Below are 26248 nucleotides of genomic sequence, written 5' to 3' on the forward strand. Positions count from 1 at the left end.
ATCGGGTCCAGGTCCTAGACCGGGTCCTAGAACGGGACCTGGGCCGGGACCGGGACCTAGACCGGGTCCAGGTCCTAGATCGGGACTGGATCATGTACATTTGCATCAGTGTTAATGAAAGTGTTTTCATGTAAATAGATTTGTGTCCGATTGTTGTACGCTGATGATGCAGGAATGTGGCTGTAAGTTTATACTGTGATGTTCAGGCTGAGTTGTCTTGTAGATAAAGATTTCCGGACTTTTCCACTAAACCGATAACTGAATCTGAGCTACCAGTTCACCCAGAAATCCAGAAGTAGCGGATAAATAAAATAAACTCAAGTATTCAAGTGTGTAACTGTGTAGAGCGGGAATTGTTTCTCAGATGCAGCATTTTTAATGGACCAGAAGGATTTTCTTACAACTCTGAGTGTAAAATATTGAGAATTACTGGCATTGTGTTTTATTTATTTTTTATCCTTTGGCAAAACGTCTTCATTAATGGAGTTTTACCAGCTTAGCTGCTTACTAATGTTTGTGAATATCTGTGTTTGTAAAGTGATGATTTTTCTATATTGTGCATCAAATTGCAATTTGAAGAAATGTAAAAGGGCGGCACCCTGGGAATAAAAACTGAACTTCCATAAACACTGAGTCGACACTTTGTATCTGAATCTCTGGAAAACTCAAAGGCTGTTGTTGCTGCAGGAAACTGATATTTTTGGTTGGAGATACAGTCAGTTAGACATCAGGAGGTTGGAGATACAGTCAGTTAGCAATCAGGAGGTTGGAGATACAGTCAGTTAGCAATCAGGAGGTTGGAGATACAGTCAGTTAGACATCAGGAGGTTGGAGATACAGTCAGTTAGACATCAGGAGGTTGGAGATACAGTCAGTTAGACATCAGGAGGTTGGAGATACAGTCAGTTAGACATCAGGAGGTTGGAGATGCAGTCAGTTAGACATCAGGAGGTTGGAGATACAGTCAGTTACACATCAGGAGGTTGGAGATACAGTCAGTTAGACATCAGGAGGTTGGAGATACAGTCAGTTATACATCAGGGGGTTGGAGATACAGTCAGTTAGACATCAGGAGGTTGGAGATACAGTCAGTTAGCAGGAGGTTGGAGATACAGTCAGTTAGACATCAGGAGGTTGGAGATACAGTCAGTTAGCAATCAGGAGGTTGGAGATACAGTCAGTTAGCAATCAGGAGGTTGAAGATACAGTCAGTTAGCAATCAGGAGGTTGGAGATACAGTCAGTTAGCAATCAGGAGGTTGGAGATAGTCAGTTAGCAATCAGGAGGTTGGAGATACAGTCAGTTAGACATCAGGAGGTTGGAGATACAGTCAGTTAGCAGGAGGTTGGAGATACAGTCAGTTCGAACATTCTGAATTAATCGCGTAATTTTGGAGCAATATATGCCATTCCTTCGAGAGTTAATTCAGCCCGAACCGTATCGTGAACCCAGATGTGTTATACATCAAAATTTGGCGCACAAGCCAGGCTTGGCGATAAATTTGATATTTCATGGTTTGCATTAATGGGCGTGGCCTAACGGCTTAACAGCGCCCCCTAGAATACTTTTATCTGCCATAACTTTTGAATGGTTTGACATAGGAAGTTGTGGGTGGTGTCATGGGACTCTGTAATGAGTCCTTAAGCTTCGTTGGCCTTAATACGCCCCGCCCCTTCTTCTGATTGGTTGTCCCGATTTTCTGCTATAACATTGGAATGGTTTGACATAGAGAGTCCTGGGTGATGTCATGGAACTTTGTACTGAGTTCTTAAGCTTCGTTGGCCTTAATTAGCCCCACCCCTTCTTCTGATTGTTTGTCCCGATTTTCTGCTATAACTTTGGAATGGTTTGACATAGGGAGTCGTGGGTGGTGTCATCAGATTCTTTATGGAGTCCTTGACCTTCATTGGCCTGAATTAGCCCCGCCCCTTCTTCTGATTGGTTGTCCCTTTTTTCTGCTGTAAGTTTTGAATGGTTTGACATAGGAAGTCGTGGGTGGTGTCATGGGACTCTGTAATGAGTTCTTAAGCTTCGTTGGCCTTAATTAGCCCCGCCACTTCTTCTGATTGGTTGTCCCGATTTTCTGTTATAACTTTTGAATGTTTTGACATAGAGAGTCGTGGGTGGTGTCATCAGATTCTGTATGGAGTCCTTGACCTTCATTGGCCTGAATTAGCCCCGCCCCTTCTTCTGATTGGTTGTCCCTTTTTTCTGCTATAACTTTTGAATGGTTTGACATAGGAAGTCGTGGGTGGTGTCATTTCTGATATGCTTATGGGGGCGGTGGCCATGAGTGCGAGGGCCCGTTCATCGCTGCTTGCAGCTTTAATTGGATTTATTTTCGATCTGTTGTAGCCGTTTTGCAGAAATGTGATTTATGTTTAATAAGATTAATACATTTTGTAAAATTCCTTTGGTTTCATGTTTGTTCTAAGCAGTGACTAGACACAAAGTAGAATATTGCATTTCTATTGGCTGCTGTATGTAGAATAGATATACTGTAACTAAATACGGTGAAAGTTTACGAGTCCCTGGACCTTTGAGCAACACAGTCTTTTGACTAGCATACTTTATTTTATCTAGAAAAGTTAAGGATTGTGTTCTGTATTTTGCATGATTTTTCAGTTTTTGGAGTAAACATGTTGCGGCTGACGGCGACCTAACTATGATTTTAACTGTTTTTATTGGAAACATTCTGGACAGTGAACTGTGTGTGTGTGTGTGTGTGTGTGTGTGTGTGTGTGTGTGTGTGTGTGTGTGTGTGTGTGTGTGTGTGTGTGTGTGTGTGTGTGTGTGTGTGTGTGTGTGTGTGTGTGTGTTTGTGTGTGTGTGTGTGTGAGAGAGCATTGAACCAGGACTTGGCTGTCAATTGCGCAGGGGCGGGTGTCTCTTCCATTGTTGTGCTCTGTTCACAGGTGAAGCGAATCCTGCAATCAAGGCTCTCAGGTGGAGACAGCGGTGATAAAAAGGGGAAACGGATGCGGCGCAGGGGGAACGACACACGGCAGAGAGGCTAAGGTGCTGGAGGCTGAACGCAGACGGAGGTTCCTGCTCGCCTTCCCGGACGTAGGAAGAACCCCCCCTGATCACCTCATCTGTTTGGGAACATCGCTCTCTATTTTCCCACATAGAGGGACGGTCTACCCTGGAGCTGGAGAACGAGGGAGTTGAACTTCTCATGATTCAGTCCACTGATCGCACTCTTTTCCTGCCTTCCAGCCTGGTTTGACTGGCCGACGCTGCTTCTCTCCTGACAGCGAGAGTCTGCCCCCTCACCTGCTGGACTGACCCCGCCCCCTCACCTGCCAGACTGATCCCGCCCCCTCACCTGCTGGACTCACCCCGCCCCCTCAACTGCTGGACTGACCCCGCCCCCTCACCTGCCGGACTGATCCCACGTCTGCTTCCCTGATCAGAGCTCCCCCAGCAGCCTCTGAGGCAGACACAGATACTCTAGGCCCTGGGCGGACCAGTACAGACTGAGTGAGACTGTTGCCTCATCGTATGGCCACTGGTTTTTACCACTGACTTTTATTACTGAGTTTTACTTATTGCCCTTTTTTTACTATATTGCCTCGGCTGAGCATTTTAATTCCTATTCTTTATTTTTAGGGGCCACTGACTGTCATCATCGTTATCTGGGGGATACGAGATTTGATAGTAGGTAGGGGGTTGAAGGGGTTTGGGGCCACCATAGACGTTTCTTCGAGACCTGCTTACAACGGTGTTGCATGCGTGTGTTTTGTGAACTTATTATTTAAGTTACCATTGGTTGATGCCTTAATCCTTGCTGTGATCCTTATTTGGTTTTGAAATTACTTTCTTGCAGTGCAGTGGTGTATCTAGGTCTCGGTCTAATTCAGGTGGCCAAACTATTTAATTGGAGCCCTCTCCTCCCGTTGTTGATTTAACAATATTATTGGTTGTAGACCTTAACCCCCAGGTTTCTTTTACTCCAGTGAGCCGAAAATATACTACTTGTGTTGCTCACCATTATTGAATAAAGTGTTGTAACCTTCCACTTGCCTCTGAGGTATATTGGGGGATTGAAAATAACCTACCTATTGTGACAAACATAGAAAGGAAGAACTTTGCGTTAAGACCTTTCCTTTCTGTCATCAGTTTGCTGCGTGTAAAAACCTTTCTGGTCCAGAGCTGGTGAGGCAGCTGCTGCTGCACAGATCAGAGACACAGTGATGATCAATGATCATTAGTTTTCTTCATCAATCAAACTGTGAGGTGTTTTTATTTCCTGGAATGAATCTGTCGTCTCCAGCATTAAAGTCAGTTTGGTTCCTGGAAGAAGTTGTTCTTTGGTGCTTGTGTAACTACTGAAGACGGCGTATCTTCATCCAGAAGTATTTCTGACTGAACTTCCAATAGCATCAATGTTGACACAGAAGCTCCCAGAGGTTCATGCAGACGGGTCAGAAACAACAGGCTGATTAACTGAAACATTTTACTGAGAGACGTAAAAGAAGTTTCTTCTCCAGGTCATAAGAACTTCTTAATCAAGACTGAACTCTGTCAATCATCACACCTCATATCACATTTATTACTTGTTTGCAGTGGATACAGCATGCTAATATCTCCTTATATTTGCACATTGAACCTTTGTCCCTGCAGATAAACCTCTGAGCTTCCTCACACTTACAGTAACAAGTTTTTCAAGTTTCTGCAGTAAAAACTGTTTCCAGAATCCCCTCATTGTTTCACACTTGTTCCAGCTAGCTAGCATGATAGTCCTGGTGGACTGACTTGGTGGAGGACAGGCTCATTACTTCGGAACCCTTTCCATCATTTGACGGATACCAAAGACACAAAATAAAATTAAAGCTGCAAGCAGCAATGAACGGGCCCTCCCACCATGACTCTTTATGTCCAACCATTCTAAAGTTGTGTGAACTATCAGATATGAACCAATCAGTTGAAGGGGGGGTGCGTTTTTGGTGTCTATCGTCGCCACGGTAACCCTTTTGACTGAGATAAATACTCTGATAAAGACGTGATTTCCTGTAAACGGAGCTGCTGTTTCTCACCCGGACCAACCCTTTTACGGCTCATTTATGACACCGGCTAATTTATGAACCTTTATCATAAGCTAAAGGAACAAACTTGATTATATTGTTTCTTAGCTCGCTGTCACACTTCTTCATTTGGTCATTTAAGGGATTGTTTTGCTGAGTTCATCCACGTCCAGCAGGAATAAATTAGCAGGTAAAAACAGGAGAAGGTGAAGGGAGGAGCTTGTGTGGAAACAGATCTAGATAGTGTCCGTCTGCGTTCAAGGGTCAGATGAAGTGTTTTCTTCAGGAAACTCAGGTTGGTTTATTTTACACTCCCATCTATTGTGAAGCTGTTCAGTTGCTGTGAGCGACTGTAAAGGGTTTAATCAGGGCAGGAAACGGGTCTGTCCCGGGTCTCAAGAGGATTCTGTCCACCAGCTGAAGGTAAGGTGTTCATCCTCCTCTAGAGCAGCTGAGCAGCTGTTTCCAGCTGTTTCCAGCTGTTTCCAGCTGATTCCAGCTGTTTCTAGCTGTTTGTTTCCAGCTGTTTCCAACTGTTTCCAGATGTTCCCAGCTGTTTCCAGCCGTTTGTTTCCAGCTGTTTCCAGCTGTTTGTTTCCAACTGTTTCCAGCTGTTTCCAGCGGTTTCCAGCTGTTTCCAACTGTTTCCAACTGTTTCCAACTGTATCCAGCTGTTTCCAGCTGTTTCCAACTGTTTCCAGCTGTTTCCAACTGTTCCCAGCTGTTTCCATCTGTTTGTTTCCAGCTGTTTCCAGCTGTTTGTTTCCAACTGTTTCCAGCTGTTTCCAGCTGTTTTCAACTGTTTCCAGCTGTTTCCAGCTGTTTCCAGCTGTTTTCAACTGTTTCCAGCTGTTTTCAACTGTTTCCAGCTGTTACCAACTATTTCCAGCTGTGTCCAGCTGTTTGTTTCCATCTGTTTCCAGCTGTTTCCAGCTGTTGGAGACATTAAGGAGCTCCAGAGCGGGTAAAGCTGCGGGGGGCTGTGGGGGGGGGGCACTTCCGCCTGAAGTGTCATGCAGAGAGTCTCAGGCTCTCTCAGGGCAGAAACACTGGTGTTTTCATGCGTTTTATTCGTTCATTTACACAAAAACGGAGCTCAAAGTCTCCAAAAACCATCATTCCTGAAAACTCCGGCCAAAGTGGAGATTTTTAAAAACTCTGTCTTCACGTTTGCTTGTAAACAGAGAGAAACGGACATTTAGGCTTCAGAACGTCACTGTTAGAGCCATTTGTCATTTATAGAAGGTGATTAATAATTAAATTTTGCAATGTTTGATTTAAGTGTATTTTGAATCATATGCAGTTTAATATCAGTTTGCAAGGTTTTTGCCTAATATTAATAACTGCAGCTTTCTTATTGGTTGCATATTTGTCACGTGATGTACTTGTATTATTGTTCTTTTTTGTGAAGCTTTGGAACCGAGAGAGCACACTAGTTTTGGACCGTGCTTACACGAGGATATTATTTGTGATATAATCGCACAGTTTTTTGTTTTTGTTGTTGAAAGAAAAGTTTTTCACTAAACCTTTGAAAGAAGAACACGGACTGTGACTGTGAAACTCAGGTTACAGGTAACGAATTTAGATTCACCGCTCTCAATAGGAGAACTTCATGAAGCTCTTCAACATATGCCCAAAAATAAAGCTCCGGGCCCAGATGGTTTCCCAGCTGAATTTTATAAGGAATTCTGGAGCATATTAGCACCAACATTTTATAAAATTATTCTAAATATTAGGGAGAATAAAAGCTTACCCTTAAATATGAACTCTGCTAATATTAGGGCCAAATCCACAAAAGGATTGCGCAGCTTTTGCGGCCGCTAAACCGGTGCAAATGAGACAAAAAGAGAGCGTCTAATTCACAAAGCACTCGCAAAGGGCGAATTGCTCCACAAACTGCTCTGCCAAGCAAATAGTGGCAGTCTGCGCCGGTGCCATTTGCATGCATGCAAATTTGGTAATATTCATACATTCGGCGCAAAATTGCCCCCTTTCTATGCAAATAAGCCTCATTGCAAAAACCGTCTAATTCACAAAGGCCAGGGCTATTTGCCACACGCAAAAATAGTGGAGCAAATACCGTCTTTCAGAAGCGTGTGTTAAACTGCGCGCAAACTCCTCACTCCCCATCTCTCTGTTTCTCTCTCTCTTCAATGTCACTCAAGCCTGTGTGATACTGAATGATATTAAGGGTGAAATCTACATTCAGACATGACTGTAAACAGTCAGATCAAGTGGGGTTGTGGACTTATCTCGGATTTAAAAATAAAAATAACAGGACGGAGCTCAGGATTCATCCATACAGTAAGGGGCTGCTTTATTACAAACAATTCCACCATATAAACATAATCTAGAATGTGTGTGTTTAACAGCTTAATAATGTCATCACATATCACAACATATATCAGACTTAAAATAATAAAATAATAAAATAAAATAGCGCTAATCGTGTCCCTCTGTGTGAAGCTCAGTCAGTCAGGACTCTGGTGCTGCTGCTGCTGCTGCCGTGGTGACATGCGGGGAACCTCCTCACACTTTAGGACAGAACAAATGAGGGGCTGCGTTTAAGGGACTCAGATTTTTTTTCATATAGGCTATGAGTTTTACGCGCGCGTGAAACCTTTACGTGTAGGTGTATGGTGCCTAAATTAGGGTCCCGCGTTAAAACCGCGCAGAGCCTACGGCGTAGGGTACGCGGCGACGCGCACCTACGCCGTAGGCTCTGCGTTAAAGGAACGCAGAACCATAAACCCGCCCTGAGCAGCTCTGAGGGGAGACGGGAGAGGAGGAGGGGGAGTGGGGGTGAAGCGGGGCTGCAGGGCCGTTTTCGTATCGCTTTCATACAGTGTACACATACAGCTTTCATACGTGTAGCAAAACAAAGAACATGAATTACCATTAGATCCTGATCTGATCCTGATCCAGTGTTAATGAAGTTACTGGTGCTGTGCCTTGTGCGTAAATGCGCACAGCCTCTTAACATTTGACATTTCATTATGTCATACAGACACTGAGGTCTTTTCTATCTATCTATCTATCTATCTATCTATCTATCTATCTATCTATCTATCTATCTATCTATCTATCTGTCTGTCTGTCTGTCTGTCTGTCTGTCTGTCTGTCTGTCTGTCTGTCTGTCTGTCTGTCTGTCTGTCTGTCTGTCTGTCTGTCTGTCTGTCTGTCTGTCTGTCTGTCTGTCTGTCTGTCTGTCTGTCTGTCTGTCTGTCTGTCTGTCTGTCTGTCTGTCTGTCTGTCTGTCTATCTATCTATCTATCTATCTATCTATCTATCTATCTATCTATCTATCTATCTATCTATCTATCTGCATGCGAAATACTAGAAGTACAAATAAAGTTGAGGCTATTGTGCTCTCTGCAGTTTTCATTATGGACCAATCTGTGTGCTGAAATACGGAGAACACTGGAAACAGCTCCGCTCACTCAGACAAGTGCAAATTGCACTCAGCCGCAAAACTTTATGGGCGTGTTTGCTCCGGTATATCATTAGAGCAAAATTTTTTGTGAATAGGACCTTAAAGCGGGGCAAATTGCGGGCGCTAATGCAGCGAAATTCACAGCGCTATTTGCGGGCGCAATCTGTTCTTTGTGGATTTACCCCTTAGTCTTTTATTAAAACCGGACAAAGATCCCTTGCTCCCATCGAGCTACCGCCCAATTTCATTGATAAATGTAGACCTTAAAATAATTAGCAAGGCCCTTACTGAACGTCTGAGTCACCCCTTCTATTATACATCCGGATCAAACAGGCTTCATTAAAGGTAGACATTTGTCTACTAATATTCGCAGACTATTAAATGTGCCCCACGGTATGTATATTAGGTCACCTGGGAGACATTGAAATAGAACCTAATTGGACACACCGGGTCCTCACTGCCTTATGTATCGCAAAGAAAACCATTCTAGTAAATTGGAAACAAAAATCCAGTTTATGTATCAACCATTTTAGGAATCTTTTATCAGACCATATTAGTAGTGAGATAATGTCTGCCTCCACTGAACAACATTCGGGTGAATTGCACTCTCTCTGGTCCCCGATTATTGGCTTCGTTACCTAGTGGGGGCGGGGGGGTGGTGATCTCGTAGCCCTTGGGGTTGGGGGTCGGCTTGGGGGGTCTGGGGCGCCGGCCTCTGGTGGCCCCTGGGGGGCGTGGGGGGGGGGCGTGGGGCCCTGTCCCTGGCCGGTGGGGGCCTTGGGGGCCTGTGGGGGGGGTTGCCTCATGGCGGTGGGGGGGGTGGCTGGTGGGGGCTCGGGCGGGGGGCTGTGGCTTGGGCATCTCCGGGTCTCCCGGGGGGGGCCGTGGACGTGGGCGTCCCACTCGGAGGGCCCGGCCCTCCGAGTGGGACGCCCATAGGTGTCTATGTCTTATGTTGTCAGTATGAATGGGAGGATGTTGGACCGTTTCCCCCTCCGTCTGGGGGCTCCGGCGGCGCCGGGGGCACCCGTGGAGGTACGGTGGGGCCTTGGCCCGGCTCGGAGGGCCGGCCCCCGTCTACTGGATGGCCGGTGGGGGGGCGCGGGTGTCTTATCAGGGCCGGCTTTGCTGGTCCTGCCTCCTGGCTTCGGCCTCCGCTCCCCCTCCTTCCCCCCCTACACGATTCATACGCACAGAGGTGAAGGGCGGGGGGTCCGGGTCGTGGGGGGCATTGTCCCGCGAGGCCCGGCACTCCCCGCCTCACGGTTTTAACAGCAAAATAGACACTGCACATTCAACACTTAATAAATACATTTGACAAGGACACGTAGTTCGGGAGGGGGGGGGGGCGGTGTCAAACATCCACATCACCCGCGTTCCCTCACCGGCCTGGGATAGGTGGGTCGGGGTACCCAGGCCCGGCGGGGCTCGCCGTGCAGCCTGGGGTGCCTTCTGGCGGTGCTGGAAACGGTGCGTGATTGTATGTCTGTGTCGGTGAGAATGCGGTATGGAAGGGTCCTGCCATGGAGGATTTGGGCCTCCATTGGCAGGACATCAAAACTTAATAATTTATCAATATTATATTATACAAAGATGGTTATTATTATTATTATTATTATTATTATTATTATTATTAGTAGTAGTAGTAGTAGTATTATTAGTATTATTATTATGTATAGTATATCATATTATTATTAGTATAGGTATCGGATAGGTGAATGGATGACTGAATGGGATGCCTGGGTCTGGGGCCCTCCGTTGTCGGGCCTGCGCGGGTGTCGCCTTGTTGGGGGGTTCCCTCTCTCCGGGCCCGTCCCCGGTCCCCCCCGCTGCCTCCGCGGCGGGGCGCCCCTCTGGTCTTGGAGGGCCACTTTCCTGGGGTCGGGTGCGCCTGCCCACGTCGGCGGCCGGGGCGGCTCTGTCTCTCCAGGCAGGCTGGCCCCCTGCTGGGTGGGGGCCGTTGGCCTGAAGGGTGAGGGCCTCCTGGCCGCGTGTCCGGCCTGGACCGGGTGGCCGGGGATTGCCTGGGTCGCGGTCCGCTCCCGCGGGATCCCTGGCTGCTTCTTCCCGCGCCGTGGGGGCCCCGCCCGCGGAGGGGGGGGGGGCCGAGCAGGCGGTGGGTTGCCTCCCTCCTACTTCTCCCCTCTGTGGGGTTGCCGGTGGCCTGGATTCCGGGCTCTTCCGTGTCGGCCTCTGGTCTCGCGGGTGGCGGGGTTGCCCCCCCCCTCCCCCACTATAGATACACTTCAGGTAGAGCTTTGTTTGGTTTATCACACACACACACACACACACACACACACACACACACACACACACACAGCCCCAAAGACATGTGTACACACACACACACACACACACACACACACACACACAGTCACTTAGTCACACACACACACACACACACACACACACACACACACACACACACACACACACACACGCATGATCATATACATACACACACACACACACACATAGACATACACACTGGCTTGTTCACCTGCATGCTGGCTCTCTAGTTTTTGGGGTTAGGTAACGGTAGCGGTAGCTTAGCTCAGACTGCGATCAGATCTCAAGATTTAGGTCGATTGCTGTTATTGTTTTGGTCGGCTCCGTGCCGGTTTCGTGTTTTGTTTGTGGTTTTTTGTTGCAGATTTCCAGTGCTTGACGTGTGTTTCCGTGTGTTCCTGCTTCCTGGATTGGCAGTGGATGTCGTCACCCCCCCCCCAAAAAAAAAAAAAAAAAAAAAAAAGTTTTTTTTATTGTATTGATTTTTTTTAATTGAACATATTTTTTGCCTTTTTGAAGCAACTTCTTTTTTGATTAAACACAAATGTCCAATTTGAACAACAGTGTTCAAATGCATTTTTTCGAGTCTTAAATATTTTTTTTTATTCAAACACTTTTTTTCTTTGATTGAAATCAATTTTATTGATTGAAGTGATTTTTTTTAATTGAAAATATATTTTCTGATTGAATAATTAAGACACAAATCTACCTCCATTTTTCAGGACGCAGTTTCCTGATTCAGTGCTGCCAAACGTCCTGCAGAGGGCAGTATTGGTCGACTGGTTTCGGTTTTTTTTTAAGGCTGGATTCTGGTTCTGCGTTAAATCCACGCCGAGCGTGCGCCGCAGGTTGCCCCGTGTCGTGCACCCCACGGAGCACGCCACGCCGTGCCTGACGCACCTCCCAAAAATTGTAACTACGAGTCAAGAGGTCGCAGATCAACGCAGACCGAGAGGCTGTGATTGGTTCTTGGTAGCAACGCATTTCCGGTTCTGGTTGGTGAAGCAGTCGTGAACTTTCAGCCTCTTTTCTTTGTGTGTGTGTGATTTTTTTTTTTTTGGTTTGTTGCACAATAGTTGGCCTTATCTCTTTGACTCTTTGAGCTGGAAGCTAAACAAAGTATCAGCTAGCACTCTGGGGGGTTTTGCACCACGGAGAAATGGAGTGATGGAGAAGTCTGAAGGTTCACGACGGCGTCACGGCAACGGCGTCGCGGCAACGGCGTCACGGCAACCATGTCGCGGCAACACATGACAGCAACGGCGTCACGGCAACGGCGTCACGGCAACGGCATCACGGCAACGGCATCACGGCAACGGCATCACGGCAACGGCGTCGCGGCAACGCCGTCGCGGCAACGGCGTCGCGGCAACGGCGTCGCAGCAACAGCGTCGCGGCAACAGCGTCGCGGCAACAGCGTCGCGGCAACAGCGTCGCGGCAACAGCGTCGCGGCAACAGCGTCGCGGCAACAGCGTCGCGGCAACAGCGACGCGGCAACAGCGTCGCGGCAACAGCGTCGCGGCAACAGCGTCGCGGCAACAGCGGCGCGGCAACAGCGGCGCGGCAACGGTTTAACGCAGAACCATAATCCAGGCTTTACACCCCACTTGTCCCGCTTGTATCATGTAAAACCACCACTCGCTTCATGTGTCTAACAGATTTTCCCCACTCAGCGACACACCCGTTGAGAAGCCGAGCCTGGTGATTGGCGACTCCATAGTCCGGCATGTGAGGCGACTCCAGCGACCATAGTTAGGTGCATCCCGGGGGCCAGAGCAGGCGACATTGAAGCAAATTTGAAGCTACTGGCAAAGGGTAATCGTAAATATGGTAAAGTTTTCATCCATGTCGGAGCTAATGACTCCCATTTTCGCCAGTCGGAAGTCACTAAAATGAATATTGTCTCGGTGTGTAACTACGCCAAAACCCTGTCGGACTCCGTAGGTTTCTCTGGTCCCCTCCCCAATCTGACCAGCAATGACATGTTTAGTCGCATGCTCTCGCTCCGTCGCTGGTTGTATCGGTGGTGTTCAGAAAACGACGTGGCCTTCATTGACAATTGGGAAACGTCTTGGGGAAAGCCCGGTCTGATTAGAAGAGACGGCTTTCATCCCACCCGGGTTGATGCTGCTCTTGTCTCTAGTAATTTGGCCAGTTTTATTAGACACTTTCCCTGAAAACGCAGGGTCCAGGCCAGGATGCAAAGCTGTAGTTTAACACACTTTTCTCTGCTTCTCGAGGACCAACGCCTGCCAACAAAACTGTAGGATTGCATTATGTAATTGGCGACTTTAAAACTGCTTAAAACTGGTTGCAGCCCAAACCAAAATAACCTTGTAAAAATTAAAACTAATGCACATTTGGTACCAATAAGAGACCGTACAATTAGATGCAGACTATTAAATATAAGATCGTTAAGCTCCAAGTCTCTATTAGTAAATGATATAATTACAGAGAGCAGGAGTGATATTTTCTGCTTAACAGAAACATGGTTACAGGAGGAAGAGTATGTTAGTTTGAATGAATCAACTCCGCCCGGCTACTTTAATCATCACATTCCTAGAAACACGGGCCGAGGCGGAGGAGTCGCAGCAATTTATAACTCCAGTCTCCAAACAAAAACTGAACCTAGGTGCAACTATAATACATTTGAAAGCCTCACGCTTAGTCTGAAATTTCCGAGCTGGAAATCAGAGAAGCCAGTTGTGTTAGTGGTAGTGTACCGGCCCCCTGCTGGTGCTTATCCAGAGTTTCTGTCTGAATTTTCATATTTCCTATCTGGATTATTGATTAATACAGATAAATTCATCATAGTGGGTGATTTTAACATTCATATGGATGTTGAAAGCGATAATCTTAAATTAGCTTTCAATTCTCTTCTAGAATCAATGGGTATCTCACAAAAAGTGGACAAACCAACGCATTGTTTTGATCATACTCTCGATCTCGTTCTCACCTACGGTGTTGAAACTGATGGTCTGTTGGTGTCACCTGTAAACTCCCTTTTATCTGACCATTATTTAATAACGTTTGAATATTGAATATTGTCGATGTTGAAGTGCAAAACAGGAGGTATTACTTTAGCAGATGTTTGTCTGATGAAGCTATTGCTAAATTTAGGGAGGCCATTGCTCATCTTGCGACAGTGGAAAATAGTGAAGCCTCTACTGAAGCAATAGAGGCCAGTGACCTGGGTTCTACCTCTGATGTTGATGTTGATTTTCTTGCTAGTAACACTGCTGATCTGTTGCACTCAGCTTTAGATGAAGTTGCTCCTTTGAAAAGGAGGGTTTCTAGCCACAGGAGCTTAACTCCCTGGTATAATTCAGATATCCACATGTTGAAACAAAACATGCGTAAAATGGAAAGGAAGTGGCACTCTTGTAGGTCTGTAGACTCTTATCGTGAATGGAAAGATATTCTAATAGTATATAAAAAAGCCATTCGCAAATCCAGAACAGCTTATTATTCAACGTTGATAGAGGATAACAAAAGTAACCCACGTTTTCTGTTCAGCACTGTAGCCAGGCTGACTAAGAGTCACAACTCTGTTGAGCCGTGCATCCCTGCAGCTCTCAGTAGTGAGGACTTTATGAGCTTCTTCAACAGTAAAATCACGAGAATTAGAGAAGAAATCAACCAGCCGGTTGTGGGCGTTTCTTCAGTTTTAACGACTTCCCTAGGCTCTGACTTGACTCTAGACTGTTTTGATCCTGTAGACCTCCCTGAGCTGACTTCACTCGTTAATAGAGCTAAGTCAACCACATGTATGTTAGACCCCATCCCGACTCGACTACTCAAAAATGTTTTTTCTCTTATTGGTGCGACAATATTAGACCAAATCAATCTATCCCTAAACTTAAGATATGTACCACAGGTTTTCAAATTTGCAGTAATTAAACCTTTACTTAAAAAAACTCTTGACCCAGACACCTTAGTTAATTATAGACCAATTTCCAACCTTCCATTTGTATCTAAAATTCTGGAAAAGGCAGTTTCAAGCCAGTTATGTGACTATTTTTATCGAAATTATCTGATTGAAGTCTTTCATTCAGGGTTCAGAATGCATCATAGCACAGAGACAGCACTGGTTCGAGTCACGAATGACCTCCTTATGGCCTCAGATAAGGGATTAGTGTCCATACTGGTTCTACTGGACCTCAGATAAGGGATTAGTGTCCATACTGGTTCTACTGGACCTCAGATAAGGGATTAGTTTCCATACTGGTTCTACTGGACTTCAGATAAGGGATTAGTGTCCATACTGGTTCTACTGGACCTCAGATAAGGGATTAGTGTCCATACTGGTTCTACTGGACCTCAGATAAGGGATTATGGCACTTTTCCACTAGTATCGGCTCAGCCCGGCACGGCTCGGCGCGGCTTTACACGGTACCACACATGTGTTTTCGCACTGCCAGGGGAGAAGCGGGCAGGTTTGGGTGAAGCTGCTGTGACGTACTCGATTGCGCAACCGCTTTGTTCATGACGGCGCTGATGAATCAGCTGGAGCCGGGAGCGGCTGAGAGTAAAACAGCCCGTCTACATCCCTTTTTTAATTTTTTCTCGACAGCCACCAGGTTTATGAACATCTGCACTTCAGAGTTGGATCACCAAACAGACGTTTTGCGCTGTATAACAAAATCGCCGCGAGCCGCGAGTCCCCTCGCGCTGACTCCATGGATGTATTATGACTCCCGCTTCCTGATTCAAACGTTTGACGGCCCCGCCCCCCGACCAATCAAAGGCGCGGAGGGTGGTGACGTCCCCGCCCCCCGACCAATCGGTGGCGAGGAGGTGGTGACGTCAGAAATAGTCCCTTCTCAGCCCGCTTTCAGAACCTCACTGAAATGGTTACAGAAAAAAGTATCGGTTTGGAGCGCCTCTACCCGTCTCAGCCCTAGTGCGAAAGCGCAAAACGGGTAGAACCGAGCTAAGGTGATCCTAATGCAAAAGCGCCATTAGTGTCCATATTGGTTCTACTGGACCTCAGATAAGGGATTAGTGTCCATATTGGTTCTACTGGACCTCAGATAAGGGACTAGTGTCCATACTGGTTCTACTGGACCTCAGATAAGGGATTAGTGTCCATATTGGTTCTACTGGACCTCAGATAAGGGATTAGTTTCCATACTGGTTCTACTGGACCTCGGATAAGGGATTAGTGTCCATACTGGTTCTACTGGACCTCAGATAAGAGATTAGTGTCCATACTGGTTCTACTGGACCTCAGATAAGAGATTAGTGTCCATACTGGTTCTACTGGACCTCAGATAAGGGATCAGTGTCCATACTGGTTCTACTGGACCTCAGATAAGGGATTAGTGTCCATACTGGTTCTACTGGACCTCAGATAAGGGATTAGTGTCCATACTGGTTCTACTGGACCTCAGATAAGGGATTAGTGTCCATACTGGTTCTACTGGACCTCAGATAAGGGATTAGTGTCCATACTGGTTCTACTGGACCTCAGTGCTGCTTTTGACACTGTAGATCCGCATTTTACTGCTCAGGTTCAATTTTCCGGGACAATAACACAATTGAACTGAAGACTATCCAGAAAGAACTAAAAATCAAACTGAAGGAAGCACGAGAACAACATAGTTTGCGTATTAAAGAAGCTTTCTCGAATAAAAATTCTAAACAGCTGTGGGACAGTATGAAAGAAGCTATGGACATGAATTCTAAGAGAGAAAGCATGCAGGTATTGAGGGAGATGGAAAAAGCAAATGAACTCAACAACTTTTTTAAACGGTTTGACTGTATGGTGAGTGATGATGTAGAAGTATGTTGTGACACTTTAATGTCATCATGTGATGAATCAGACAGAATTGTGATCGATCCCAGTGGTGTGGCTAAGGTTTTCAAAACATTACATACTAAAAAGGCGTGCGGGCCGGATGGCATCTCAGCACTTCTTTTGAAAACCTTTGCCGATGAGTTGACTCCAGCCTGGAGCCCTCTGTTTCAACTCTCTGTCGACACACACACCATTCCCATAATATGGAAAAAAGCTGTAATTATCCCAGTCCCTAAGAAACCTTGTCCACAGGAGAATAATGATTTTAGACCGGTAGCATTAACGTCGACTGTGATGAAAGCACTTGAACGCATCGTGGTTGGGAAGCTACAGGGTGAGGTTGAACACCTTTTAGATCCCTGCCAATTTGCTTACAAGCACGGCTTAGGCACTGGTGATGCTTTAAACACCATATTACATTTAATTATTAAACATCTCGAAAACTCCAGAGCCCATGCAAGACTTCTGTTTATAGATTTTACATCTGCTTTTAATACCATAATTCCTCACATCCTTTTAAACAAGCTGGAACAGATGAATGTGAATCCTTACATAATTAAATGGTATTTTTCTTTTCTTACAGGCAGGCAGCAGCAGGTTAAAATCAATTCAACCCTCTCCGAAGTTCAGGTGATTACAGTTTTTCTCAATTGGTTTGGTACATTTCTCACATCAGAATTGAAATTCTCAAAAGTTCTTGTTCAGTTTTCACATCATCGTGCCGTTTGTGCAGATGAAAAAGGCAGTTTCTCATTGCATTGAACAAATTGCAAATGCTTTTGTCCATCCATGCAAATGATTGTGTACAATTCTCAGTTTTTTCGTACATTATCAATTGCTTTTGTCATGCTAATCAAAATGCTTTGTTATAGGAATCTATCAAATAGTCTCTTTCCCCAAAACATTTAGGCTATAGTTCATCATATAAGTCTTCACATGCAAAATGATTTACCAAGCCATCATAACATGTCAAGCATATATACATTTCCATAAGACATTTGTCTGTAAATATGATCTAAATTGGTAAATTCCTCCCAGGTGAATCTAGACTTTCTCTAATGAAAAGAGTTGATCAACCAATGATCGACAGTTTTCTGAATGAGCTCAAGGGAGCATCTCATGAACAATCTACTGGGGAGTATATAGGTAACCAGAGCACAATAGAAAGTTACAATGTCTGACAATGGAAGGACAACAGCCAAGAAGAAGGAGAGGAAGAGGGGTGAGGCTGCGTGGTGGAGGAGTGAAGAGGAAGAGGCAGAAGAGGCGGACACATGCGTGTTCCTGATGAAATCAGAGCAACACTTGTAGACCATGTTTTGAATCATGAGGACAACTGTGTCCTCAATTATTCAAACTTTCCGCAGAGAGAACAGGTGTGTAATCTAACAGTATGTGCTGAATTACATGGAGTTACTGTATTTACATGTCAATACAGTAATGCCCCATACAAAATTACAGTAGCCTATTCCACTGATGCTCTATACAATGCCATTGTGTCTTCCTCAAATTTGTTTTGGTTTACATTTCTATTTCCCACATAGGACTGCAAGACAAGTACACAGGGGTGGTAGAGGGCGGATTTTCACACCACACCAGGAGATGGCTATCTGCAACATTGTTGTTGAAAACAACGCCATTACACTGAGAGAGATACAGACTACTATTTTGCAGGACAATGACACATTTGCAAACATCCAAACAGTCAGTATCTCTACCATTGACAGAGTGCTAAAAAAACAACACATGCGCATGAAACAGCTATACACTGTCCAGCCATTGATGTGCCAGGCCAAAGGGGTGGCAACATAACTATGTGTGCCGCAATATCAGATAACGGTGTGCTGACACACATTCCACTGATGGGTCCTCCATACAACTCTGAACGTCTAATAGCATTCCTAGACACTTTGTACAGGGATCATATCCTAGGTGGCCCAGCCGAGAATATGGCCCAGCCCAAATATGCCATAATATGGGACAATGTAAGCTTCCACAAGTCAAACCTAGTAAGGCAGTGGTACGCAAACCATAACAGAATGGTGATGGAGTTCTTACCACCATACTCCCCATTCCTCAACCCCATTGAGGAATTTTTCTCAGCCTGGAGGTGGAAGGTGTATGACCGAGAGCCACACACACAAGTGACCCTTCTGGCTGCAATGGATGCAGCATGCCAAGACATTACTGCAGATTCCTGCAGAGCATGGATTAGGCATGCAAGAAGATACTATCCACGCTGCCTTGCACGGGAGGACATCAGGTGTGACGTGGATGAGAATTTGTGGCCTAACAGACAGGAACGGGAAGAAGCTGAAGATCAGGATTGAGATTAGAATTTGGGGAGTTGTTCATATTTTTTTGTTTACCTACTGTATGACCTATGTTTATATTTTTGACCTATGTTTACACTTACGTATTGTATTTCACCTTTGTTATGTGCAGTGCTGTCTTTTTTTTTTCTTTACGGACTGCAATGTCAATGTTTGCCAATGAAGAAGTCATTCTGTAAATGTGAATCTTGTCTTTTCCAATCAATCTTACACGTATACATTATATGAGGTCAAATGTACAACACTTGTCATCACACCTAAACCACATTTTACATCAACATGTCCCTTCAAAGTGCCTTCAATTGCCAACATGACTAATGAATTTGACTGTCTTATCTGTACACAATGACACAATGATTAAACATTCTGATGGCACTGACAAGTATATTGACACAAAAACTTGCTTTTGAGGGATGGACTAAGGATTTTGAGCAAGAGACTGGCTTTTGCAGGTGATCCACAGTGTTTTGCTATTTGTTCAAACTGTTTTGAGAAATGCACTTGATCTTCTGCAAATTGTAAGAATGATTGGAAAAATGTACCAAAGTGATTGAGAAAAACTGTAACACGGGCGCTCCACAGGGTTGCGTCAGTTCGCCGATTCTATTCACATTATATACTAATGATTGTAGGAACCATCACCTGGATAATTATGTTTTTAAATTCTCTGACGACACGGCCATACTGAGTCTACTGACAGTGGACTCAGATATCGCTGTGTACAAGTCAGAGGTAGAAAGATGTGTGCAGTGGTGCGAGAAGCATAATTTGATTTTAAATGCTAAGAAAACAAAAGAAATGCTGTTTGATCCCAGGTCTGTTGGTGATCACAGCCTCGTCTTTCTGAATGAGGAGAGGGTTGAACAGGTTACAGTACATAAATACTTGGGCATTTATTTTGATTCTAAGTTACAGTGGGCTCATCATGTAGATTATGTTTGTTCAAGGATCAGCCAGCGCCTGTACTTTTTGCGCAGGCTCAGGGTTCATGGAGTGGATAAAGATGTCATGTTGTTGTTCTACAGAGCAGCCATAGAAACTATCATCCGCTATGGCATTACAACTTGGTTTGGCAACCTGACCATTAAATATAAAGTACAACTCCAAAATCTGATTAAAAGGGCAGGGAAAATAATTGGTATGCTGCCTCCATCATCCCTGCAGGAGATATTTGAACAAACCCTTATGAAGGAAGGTCAAAAAATCATCTCAGACCCAAATCACATCCTGCACAGGGAATATGAGTTGATGCCTTCAGGCAGAAGGTATAGGTTGCCAAGCTGTAAACTCAACAGATTTAAATTCTCTTTTATTCCATTATCAATCAAGATACTCAATAACAGGAAATGAGGTGTGTTTGTGTGTGTGTGTGTGTGTGTGTGTGTGTGTGTGTGTGTGTGTGTGTGTGTGTGTGTGTGTGTGTGTGTGTGTGGGAAGGGCGGAATGTGCAATAACGTGTGCTGCTGTATGAATAGAGGGATGTGCAATAATGAGTATGCTGCTGTATGTGTAGAGGGATGTGCAATAATGCTGCTGTAGCAATGTATTTTTTTGTGTAGAGGTGTTTTCCAGGACATTGCGAGGGGGCATGCAAAGAGCGGGGGGATATGACGATGTGTTTTTGCTTATTGTGATTTTATATGTTTTTTGTTATATATGTGGTACCTGGAGTCTCTAGTTTGTCCAAGACAAATTTCTCTCAAGAGAGACAATAAAGATTATCCTTATCCTTTATCCTTAGGTTAGAGCATGTTTTTTTATTTATCCTTTATTTATTCAGGAAAGTCCCATTGAGATACAATATCTCTTCTGCCAGGGAGTCCTGGTCAAGATAGCAGCAAAAAATAAATTCAGTTTCATGTAAAAGAGAATACATACAAGGACAAGTAACTTTACAAAAAATAAAAAATATCAAAACAAAAAAAACATAAAACATACAAGGATCAGAAAGCTAAAAAGAATTCATGACAAGAATGACACTTGATTAAAAACAATGACATTGTTCTGTAAAAACTGATTTTAACATGTGTTTGAACATGTTAAGAGAGGGTAAATATTTAAGGTTGAGTATGTGTTGTAGCTCATTCCAAGCTTGCGGTGCATAAAAAAAAAGAAAAGGCTGATTTACCCAACTCTGTTGGAGTGCTTGAGACCTTGAGGAGATTTTTTTCTGATGATCTGGTGTTATATACTAGAGTAATATTTTAATAATTTGGATATGTACAGCGGTAGTTTACCCAGTAATGCTTTTGCAATAAATATTAACATATGTGATTTTCTCCTTAGACTCAGTGAAGTCCATTCAACCATTTGATACAAAGTACAATGATGTGTACGTGCACTTGAACCGGTTACAAACCGCAAGGCAGCATGATAGATGACATCCAGTTTTTTCAAAAGAAATGAAGATGCATGCATGTAAATGACATCACCATAGTCTAATACTGACAAAAAGGTACTTTGTACCAATCTTTTTCTAGCAACAAAAGGAAAACATTTTTTTGCACGAAAAAAAAAAACCTAACTTTGGTCTGAGCTTTTTTAGGAGGCTATCAGTATGAACATCAAAGGTCAACTTATCATCCAACCAGATCCCAAGATATTTGTACGAGGTAACCCTCTCAAGGTGAGCGCCATCTACTGTTAAGATCTCACAATCAGAATCTAATGACCGGGAATGCGTAAAAATCATGTATTTAGTCTTTTTAGAGTTTAAAATCAGTTTTAATTTAAGAAGTGACTCCTGCAATATATTAAAAGCAGACTGCAAGGAATCCATTGCCTTTTTTACAGATGGTGCCAAAGCGTAGATAATTGTGTCATCTGCATAGAGATGTACCTTTGCTGGATTTAGTCCTACCCTAAGATCATTTATATAAATAGAAAATAAAATTGGTCCCAAGATAGAACCTTGAGGAACACCTGTCTTTACAGTTAGAGGTGCAGAGTTATAATTGTCTATGGACACACACTGACTTCTCCCAGTCAGATAGTTGGAGAACCAATTCAGTACAGGGTTACTAAAACCTATATATTTGAGTCTATGCAGAAGAAGACCATGATCCACTGAGTCAAACGCTTTGGCAAGATCAATAAAAAGTGCAGCACATGATTTTTTTTCATCCAAAGCTGTAATAATATCATCTGTGACTGACGTGGCTGCAGTTATAGTGCTATGCCCTTGCCTAAAACCTGATTGATTTTGACATAAAATATCATTTTCAGGGCCGCTCGGTGGCGCAGTGGGTTAAGCAGCGGCTCATATACTGAGGTTCGAATCCCAGCCTGCGCACCTTTGCTGCATGTCGTCCCCATTCTCTCTCTCTACCCCTTTCATATCTGCATCTTCAATAAAGGGCCACTAGAGCCCAAAAAAATCTTTAAAAAAAAAAATAATAATTTGCAGTCAAAAAATGCTTTAGCTATTCATTTACAAGGGATTCAAAGATTTTGGCTATAACTAACAGTCTGGAAAAAGGGCGATAATTATCCAGGACAGAAGAATCTCCACCTTTTAATAATGGAAAAACAAATGCTGACTTCCAGTAGCTGGGAATCAAACCACTGCTTAGACTAAGATTTAAAATAGAGGCAATGGGTCTTGCGATCAAACCTGCAGCGGTCCCCCCCCCACCCCGGTCATCCCGTTGCTGCTTCCACCTGCCTGTGGTCCCGCCTCTGGAAAGCGTCTAGAGACATCTGTTGTATTAGACGCTATACAATTGAAATTAAAATTGAATTGAAAATGAATTAATTGTGAGTTGATGTTGTTTCCTGTGCAGATGAAGGCAGGAAGTGTGTGAAGGCAGCAGCATGTGGAAGTGGGAGTGGAAGAGGAAGGATGAGACAGTTCTTCCGGAACAGATGAGAGGACGAGGAGCTCAGAGGTGAGACAAGACCGCCTAAACCCAGACCAAGACCAGAGAGTAGCGATGCCCCGATACCATTTTATCACACTGAGTACGAGTACGAGTATTTTAACTTGTGTATTTGCCGATACCAAGTACTGATACGATACTTCTATGACAAAAATAACTAGGTGGAAAATACAATGAAAAATGCAATGAATTGGAAGGCAGATTTTATTTGCAACAGATACATTTAATAAAAATAAATAAAATGAGTAGAATAACTATTATAAACAAAACTCAGCCAGCTGGGCTTTCCTCCGTGGCCTGGTGGCGCTGGGAGCGCTGGGAGCGCTAGCAGCGCTAGCCCCCCGGGAAGCGCCGACAGCCCGCTGAGTCCCAACACCGTGCGTCGTCTCTTGTCTCTTGTCTCTTGTCTCTTGCCATTGTCTGTTGCTTTTGTAGAACCTGAGCTAACGTTGGCTGTTGTGGTCTTGCAGTAGCTTTAGCAAACTCCGTATCCTCAGCTGAGGCTCAGAACAGAGCTAATTATTCAAAAATAATCCACTTCAGAGGTTTGTAATGATTTGTTCAGAACACAAACAATAGAGGAAGAGACAGAACGTGAATAAAGCAGTTAAGGTGCAGCAGAGATCGTCTGTGATGCAGAGTTCAAGGTGAATAACACAAACCTTGACTGACGTGTTTGAGTGGATGACTGAAGCAGCCGTCTGTACATAGAGTGTTATCGCTTCACAACAAGACTTCAGAAGCTGTTACTTGGACCTGTCAACCAATCACAGTCAAGCATCTGCAGACCAATCCTCTTTTCTCTCCATTTATGCAGCAGCCAGCCTCAAACACATGAAGATGTGACGTGTCAGGAACAGGATGACTCCAGGAATGACAGCTATACTGTAAGTCAAACTGATTCCAGTCTTAAATCACAACCTCCTTTGTTCCTGAATGAGAAACTCAAGAGTTCCTTGTTCTTCAGCTTCTTCAGCTGATGGAAGCAGAGATCTCTCTCTTTCAGAGCAAATTATGTTACAGACAACAAATACATCATCATTCCAACAGACCTGTCTGTCGATGCTAACGCAGAAGGGCCAACTTTTGCAATTCCTAATTTGACCACCAGAGGCTCCAGAAGTGAGGCAGTCTCGTAGTCTGTAGAGGAAGAACCGGACAAACGCTGTGACAAAGCTGAAGTAGAGCAGCTAACGTCTGAGAGGCTGTTAGGAACGTCTACCGCCGTAGACGGGGCGGATGCGAAGGTAGCAGAGGTTGCTCAAGTGTTCAGTGATCCAGAGTGGACTTAGATCCAGTTTCTGAACCTCAACCAGGTCTGTCCCCCCGAAGATTTCCGCTTAACCCTTTCATATTGTTGAAGAATAATATAAAATCCAGTTCAGAAGTCTGCTGTGGTGTAGAGAGTTTTAGTCCGCCATGGTGTAGTGAGTTTTATTCAGGAAGCCGGTGGTGAGCAGACCTACTCGGAGCGTGTCTGGGTTGGTGTGCTGACCCAGAGTGGTTGGAATCATGGCTTTTTATACAGTAAGTTCAAAGCACAAAAGGTGAGAATCAACAAGCCAAAGGTGAGAGACAAAAAGCAAATTACAGTCAGATGTGATCTGTGGCCAAATGCCGTTATCGGGCATTTGGCATGAATGTCACTAAGTTGTAAATTACCCCATAGGGTGTTCTTGTGGTTCAAGTCTGTGGCCAAATGACTTTATATCAATCAGTGAGGAACTTTGTCATATGGCATTCCCGTGGTTCAAGTCTGTGTTGAGGCCAGTTCAAAGGTGTGGGCCCTGCAGGGGGTAGGAAGCTGGAGCTTCACGTCACCAATGGTGTGACAATGCCTCAACAATATTCACATTTTTATTTTTGTGTGTTGTTGTAAGATGCTGCTTGCTGCTTGCTGATTGGGTAACGTATTGCGTCACGCATCGCGTCACTTCCTGGTGTTTGCGGTCTGTGCTACTGCACGGCGTTTGCAGGCTCAGATCTCTCCCGACTTTTTATCTAAAACTTAGACTGTTTTCTGGTAAAATAGCACTATATCTGGTACATTACTGTCTTTATTTCAACACTCGCTCATTTTCTCTTCCGTAACTTTCACTGTCACCAATCACCGATACATTTTCTGTCCGTTAGCCTCTGTTAGCATCTTAGCATGGCCTCTCCGGCTCCCACCGCTTCACCTCTTTCCTGCTCAGTCTGTGAAATGTTTAGTTATTCCTCTGCCTCCTTTAGTGAAGACGGTAAGTGCTTAAAGTGTAGCTTATTTGCAGGGCTGGAGGCGAGGCTCAGTCAGTTAGAGGTCCGGTTCGGCCAACTGGACCATAGTCCGATAGAATCCTCTGCGGACCGGCCCGTAGCAGCTGAGCGTAGCCGCTCCCCTGCAGCTCCCCGGCAGCCGGCCAGGCAGGGCAGCTGGGTGACGGTTCGGAGGAAGGGTAGTCTTAAAGGGCTCACGGAACACCACCACCCGCTTCATGTGTCTAACCGTTTTTCCCCACTCAGCGACACATCTGTTGAGAAACCGACCCTGGTGATTGGAGACTCTATTGTGAGACATGTGAGGCCGACTCCAGAGACCATAGTTAGGTGTATCCCGGGGGCCAGAGCGGGCGACATAGAAGCAAATTTGAAGCTACTGGCAAAGGGTAATCGTAAATATGGTAAAGTTATCATCAATGTCGGAGCTAATGACTCCCGTCTTCGCCAGTCGGAAGTAACCAGAATGAATATTGTCTCGGTGTGTAACTACGCCAAAACCATGTCGGACTCCGTAGGTTTTTCTGGCCCCCTCCCCAATCTGACCAGCGATGACATGTTTAGTCGCATGCTCTCGCTCCGCCGCTGGTTGTCTCAGTGGTGTTCAGAAAACGACGTGGACTTTATTGACAACTGGGAGACATTCTGGGGAAAGCCCGGTCTGATTAGAAGGGACGGCATTCATCCCACCCGGGATGGTGCAGCTCTTATGTCTAGAAATCTGGCCAATGTTATTAGACACTCCCCCTGACAATGCAGGGTCCAGGCCAGGATGCAGAGCTGTAGTTTAACACACTTCTCTGCTGCTTCTCGAGGACCAACGCCTGCCAATCAAACTGTAAGATTGCATTATGAAATTAGCGACTCTAAAACTGTAGGATTACATGATATTGGCGACTCTGGCCAGGTGCCTAGCAAAATAGAAGTGGTTGCAGTTCCCCACCCTCCAAAAGTTCACCAGGTGCGGCGTTTTGGAGGCATTAACCAAAATAACCTTGTAAAAATTAAAACCAATGTACATTTGGTACCAACTACAGACCGAAAAATTAGATGCGGATTACTAAATATATGATCATTAAGCTCTAAGTCTCTGTTAGTAAATGATATAATTACAGAGAGCAGGAGTGATATTTTCTGCTTAACAGAAACATGGTTACAGGAGGAAGAGTATGTTAGTTTGAATGAATCAACTCCGCCCGGCTACTTTAATCATCACATTCCTAGAAGCACG

The 26248-nt window shown here is 44.8% G+C and overlaps 1 protein-coding gene across 1 annotated transcript in view; it reads left to right on the plus strand.

The window, feature by feature from the left end:
- The window catches only part of LOC133451729 (NACHT, LRR and PYD domains-containing protein 3-like), a 135089-nt gene that overhangs the window by 91799 nt on the left and 17042 nt on the right, over positions 1-26248 (plus strand). The gene's annotated exons all lie outside the window — the stretch shown is intronic.

Source organism: Cololabis saira, chromosome 10 (genome assembly GCF_033807715.1).
Source record: "Cololabis saira isolate AMF1-May2022 chromosome 10, fColSai1.1, whole genome shotgun sequence".
Taxonomy (NCBI): Eukaryota; Metazoa; Chordata; class Actinopteri; order Beloniformes; family Belonidae; genus Cololabis; species Cololabis saira.